General features: G+C 41.4%; 1 protein-coding gene across 2 annotated transcripts in view; it reads right to left on the bottom strand.

The window, feature by feature from the left end:
- Positions 1-5,608, bottom strand: part of NDOR1 (NADPH dependent diflavin oxidoreductase 1) — a gene marked incomplete at its 5' end in the record, with an annotated part of 34,587 nt that overhangs the window by 28,828 nt on the left and 151 nt on the right. The window lies entirely within an intron of this gene.

Below are 5,608 nucleotides of genomic sequence, written 5' to 3'. Positions count from 1 at the left end.
TACTTTCAGAAGACATCTTAAGGCAGCCCTGTTCAGGGAAGTTTTTAATCTGTGATATTTTAGTGTATTTCTGGTTTTTGTGGAAGCCGCCCAGAGTGGCTGGGGAAACCCAGCCAGATGGGCGGGGTACAAATAATAAATTATTATTATTATTATTATTATTATTATATTTATACATATATACATACATATACATATATATATATATATATATATATATATATATAACAACAACGATGTACCATATAAATAACATTTCACCAATTAAATACATTAAATTATGATCTCTAATATTGAAGGCATTCAATTTCTCAAAGGTGAAGGAAGAAATTCGATTCCGTCAATGGAGTTTGAATAAATTAAAAAGCACTCGTGTGTGTGTGTGTGTGTATATATATATATATATATATATGCACATATAGAAATATATAGATACATGCTTATATTTATTTATTTATATATAAAGAGAAATATTTCTATTTATAAATATATATAAATAGATATATTTATATTTATAAATAGAAATATTTATATTTTTAAAAATATATATTTATTTTTATTTATATTTATAAATATATATATTTATTTATATTTTTAAAAATATATATTTATACATACATATATATATTATTTATATTTATATTTATAAATATATATATTTAATTTATATATACACACACACACACACACACACACACACACACACACATAAATAAATATATAAACAACAATTTATCCATTTAATATATATATAATTTATCCATTTAATATATATATAATTTTCCCCAACCTTCATGTTATCCGGCGGGTCCCCCTGCCCTGTGGTGGCGCAGACGAAAATCACCAACGGCTCCTCGATCAGCTTGGCCTGAGAAAAGCGGGAAAAAGGTAGAAAAATAAGGAGGAAAAAAAGGAAAATTAGGGAGAGAAAAAAGAGGGGGGAAAGGAGGGGAAAAGGGAGGGGAAAGGGGGGGAAAGGGAGAAAAAAAGAAGGAAAAAAGGAGACGAAGGAGGGGAAAAAGAAGGGGAAAAGGGAGGTGGAAAAGGAAAAGGGGAGGGAAAAAAGGAAAAAAGGGAAAGGGAAAAAAAGGGGGAAAGTGTGGGGGGAAAAGAAGAAAAAAAGGGAGGAAAAAAGGGAGAGAAAAAAGAAAAAGGGGGGGGAAGGAAAAACGGGGAGCAAGAAAAAAGGGAGAGAAAAATGGAAAAAAAGGAAGGGGAAAAGGGAGAAAAAGAAGAAGGGAAAAAGGAAGGAAAAAAGGAAGGAAAAAAGGGAGGGGAAAAAGGAAGGAAAAAAGGGAGGGAAAAGGAAGGAAAAAAGGGAGGGGGAAAAGGAAGGAAAAAAGGAAGGAAAAAAGGGAGGGGAAAGGAAGGAAAAAAGGGAGGGAAAAAAGGAAGGAAAAAAGGGAGGGGAAAAGGAAGGAAAAAAGGGAGGGGAAAAAGGAAGGAAAAAAGGGAGGGGGAAAAGGAAGGGAAAAAGGAAGGGAAAAAGGAAGGGGAAAAGGAAGGGGAAAAGGAAGGGGAAAAGGAAGGGGAAAAGGGAGGGGAAAAGAAAGGGGAAAAGGAAGGGGGAAAAGGAAGAAAAAAAGGAAGGGAAAAAGGAAGGAAAAAAGGGAGGGGAAAAGGAAGGGGAAAAGGGAGGGGAAAAGAAAGGGAAAAAGGAAGGAAAAAAGGGAGGGGAAAAGGGAGGGAAAAAGGGAGGGAAAAAGGGAGGGGAAAGGAAGGAAAAAAGGGAGGGGAAAAGGGAGGGGAAAAGGGAGGGGAAAAGGAAGGGAAAAAGGGAGGGGGAAAAGGAAGGAAAAAAGGGAGGGGAAAAGGAAGGAAAAAAGGGAGGGGAAAAGGAAGGGAAAAAGGGAGGGGAAAAGGAAGGGAAAAAGGGAGGGGAAAAGGAAGGGAAAAGGGAGGGGGAAAAGGAAGGAAAAAAGGGAGGGGAAAAGGAAGGGGAAAAGGGAGGGAAAAAGGAAGGGAAAAAGGAAGGAAAAAAGGGAGGGGAAAAGGGAAAAAGGAAGGGAAAAAGGAAGGGAAAAAGGGAGGGGAAAAGGAAGGGGAAAAGGGAGGGAAAAAGAAAGGGAAAAAGGAAGGAAAAAAGGGAGGGGAAAAGGAAGGGGAAAAGGGAGGGAAAAAGAAAGGAAAAAAGGGAGGGGAAGAAGGAAGGAAAAAAGGGAGGGGGAAAAGGAAAAATAAGGAGAGAAAAAAGGGGAAAAGGAAAAAAGGGAGGGAAAAAGGAAGGAAAAAAGGGAGGGGGAAAAGGAAGGGAAAAAGGGAGGAAAGAAGAAAAAAGAAAAAAGAAGAAAAAAGGGGAGGGGGGAAGGAAAAAAGGGAGGGAAAAAGGAAGGAAAAAAGGGAGGGGGAAAAGGAAGGAAAAAAGGGAGGGGGGAAAGGAAGGAAAAAAGGGAGGGGAAAAGGAAGGAAAAAAGGGAGGGGAAAAAGGAAGGAAAAAGGGAGGGAAAAAGGGAGGGGAAAAAGGAAGGAAAAAAGGGAGGAAAAAAGGGAGGGGGAAAAGGAAGGAAAAAAGGGAGGGGAAAAGGAAGGAAAAAAGGGAGGGAAAAAAGGGAAGGGAAAAAGGAAGGGAAAAAGGGAGGGAAAAAAGGAAGGAAAAAGGGAGGGGAAAAGGAAGGAAAAAAGGAAGGGAAAAAGGAAGGAAAAAAGGAAGGGAAAAAGGAAGGAAAAAAGGGCGGGGAAAAAGGGAAGGGAAAAAGGAAGGGAAAAAGGGAGGGAAAAAAGGAAGGGAAAAAGGAAGGGGAAAAGGAAGGGAAAAAGGAAGGAAAAAAGGGAGGGGAAAAGGGAGGGAAAAGGAAGGGAAAAAGGAAGGGAAAAAGGAAGGGAAAAAGGAAGGGAAAAAGGGAGGGGAAAAGGAAGGGGAAAGGGGAGGGAAAAAGAAAGGAAAAAAGGAAGGAAAAAAGGGAGGGGAAAAGGAAGGGGAAAATGGAGGGAAAAAGGAAGGAAAAAAGGGAGGGGAAGAAGGAAGGAAAAAAGGGAGGGGGAAAAGGAAAAATAAGGAGAGAAAAAAGGGGAAAAGGAAAAAAGGGAGGGAAAAAGGAAGGAAAAAGGGAGGGGGAGAAGAAAAAGGGGAGGGGGGAAGGAAAAAAGGGAGGGAAAAAGGAAGGAAAAAAGGGAGGGGGAAAAGGAAGGAAAAAAGTGAGGGGGGAAAGGAAGGAAAAAAGGGAGGGGAAAAGGAAGGAAAAAAGGGAGGGGGAAAAGGAAGGGAAAAAGGAGGGAAAAAGGAAGAAAAAGGAAAAGGAAGGAAAAAAGGGAGGGGAAAAGGAAGGAAAAAAGGGAGGGGAAAAAGGAAGGAAAAAAGGGAGGAAAAGGGAGGGGAAAAAGGAAGGGAAAAGGGAGGGGAAAAAGGAAGGGAAAAAGGAAGGGGAAAAGGAAGGGAAAAAGGAAGGAAAAAGGTTGGGGAAAAGGGAGGGAAAAAGGAAGGGAAAAAGGAAGGGAAAAAGGAAGGGGAAAAGGGAGGGGAAAAGGAAGGGGAAAAGGGAGGGAAAAAGAAAGGAAAAAAGGAAGGAAAAAAGGGAGGGGAAAAGGAAGGGGAAAAGGGAGGGAAAAAGAAAGGAAAAAAGGGAGGGGAAAAGGAAGGAAGGAAAAAAGGGAGGGGAAAATGGAAGGAAAAAAGGGAGGAAAAAAGGGAGGGGGAAAGGGAAGGAAAAAAGGGAGGGGAAAAAGGAAGGAAAAAAGGGAGGGAAAAGGAAGGAAAAAAGGGAGGGGGAAAAGGAAGGAAAAAAGGGAGGAAAAAAGGGAGGGGGAAAAGGAAAAATAAAAAAGGGGAAATAGTTTAAATTCTGCGCATGCTCAGGGACTAGGTCATTCGGCGCAAGCGGGATTCGCACTCACCACCGGGTAGGAGAAAAAAAAGGGGGGAAAGGGAGAGAAAAAGGGAGGGGAAAAGAAGAGGAAAAGGGAGGGAGAAAAGGAAAAATAGGGAGAAAAATAAAGGAAAAAGGGAAGGAAAAGAGGGAGGAAAAAAAGGAAAAATAGGGAGGATAAAGGGGAAAACGGGAGGGGAAAAAGGAAGAAAAAAAGGGGGAAAGGGAGAGGAAAAGGGAGGGGAAAAGAAGAAAAAAAGGGAGAGAGAAAAGGAAAAATAGGGAGAAAAATAAAGGGAAAAAGGAAGGAAAAAAGGGAGGGGGGAAAAGAAAAATTGGGAGGAAGAAAAGGAAAAAGGGGAGGGAAAAAAGGAAGAAAGGGAGAAAAAAGGGGGGAAAGGGAGAGAAAAAGGGAGGGAGAAAAGGAAAAATAGGGAGAAAAATAAAGGGAAAAAGGAAGGAAAAAATGGAGGGAAAAAAGGGAGGGAAAAGGGGAGGGAAAAAAGGAAGAAAAAAAGGAGGGAAAGGGAGAGAAAAAGGGAGGGGAAAAGAAGAGAAAAAGGGAGAGAAAAAGAAGGGGGAAAGGGAGGCGGAAATGAAGGGGAAAAGGGAGAGAGAAAAGGAAAAACAGGGAGAAAAGTAAAGGAAAAAAGGAAGGAAAAAAGGGAGGAAAAAAGAAAAATAGGGAGGATAAGGGGGAAAAGGGAGAAAAAGAAGGAAAACAGGGAGAGAGAGAAAAAGGAAAAATTGGGAGGAAAAAAGGAAAAAATGGGAGGAAAAAAGAAGGAAAAAAGGAAGGAAAAAAAGCAGGTAAAGAGGGAGAAAAGAGGTGTCCAAGGCGCTGACTCGGACCCAGAAGCGGCGAAAAAAAGGAAGGGGGAAAGGAGGGGGAAACGAAAAATGGGGAGGAAAAAAGGGAAAAGGGTAGGAAAAAAGGGGGGGAAGGAAAAATAGGGAGAGAAAAAAGGGGGGGAAAGGGAGAGAAAAAGGGAAGGGAAGGGAAGGGAAAAAGGGAGAGAAAAAGAAGGGAAAAATGGAGGGGGGAAAGGGAAAAAGGGAGAAAAAAAGGAAAAAGGAGAGAGTGAAAAAGGAAAAAAGGGAGAAAGAGTAAAGGGAAAAATTGGGAGGAAAAAAGGAAAAATTGGGAGGGAAAAAGCCGGGAAAAAGGGAGAGGAAAAAGGAAAAATTGGGAGAAAAAAGCAGGAGAAAAGGGAGAAAAGAAAGGGGAAATGGGGAGGAAAAAGGCGGAAACTCTGCGCATGCTCCGGGAAGCGTTGGCGCAAGCGGGATTCGAACTCACCACCGGGTAGGAGAAAAAGAAGTGGGGGAAGGGAGAGCAAAAGGGAGGGGAAAAGAAGAGGAAAAGGGAGGGAGAAAAGGAAAAATAGGGAGAAAAATAAAGGAAAAAAGGAAGGAAGAAAGGGAGGAAAAAAGGAAAAATAGGGAGGGGGAAAAGGAAAAAGGGGAGGGGAAAAAGGAAAAAAGGGAGGAAAAAAGAGAGAAAAGGGAGGACAAAAGGGGGAAAGGGAGAAAAAAAGGGAGAGAGAAAAGGGAAAATAGGGAGAAAAATAAAGGAAAAAAGGAAGGAAGAAAGGGAGGAAAAAAGAAAAATAGGGAGGAGAGAGGGGGGAAAAGGGAGAAAAAGAATGAAAAAAGGGAGACAAAAAGGGAAAAAAGGGAGGGAGGAAAAAAGGAAAAAATGGGAGGAAAAAAGAAGGGAAAAAGGAAGAAAAAAAAGGAGGGGAAAAGGGGGAAAAGAAAGGGGAAATGGGGAGGGAAAAGGCGGAAACTCTTGGCGCAAGCGG

The sequence above is a fragment of the Podarcis melisellensis genome, assembly GCF_964234715.1.
Source record: "Podarcis melisellensis genome assembly, chromosome: Z".
Taxonomy (NCBI): domain Eukaryota; kingdom Metazoa; phylum Chordata; class Lepidosauria; order Squamata; family Lacertidae; genus Podarcis; species Podarcis melisellensis.
This window is presented reverse-complemented; position numbering and strand designations above follow the sequence as displayed.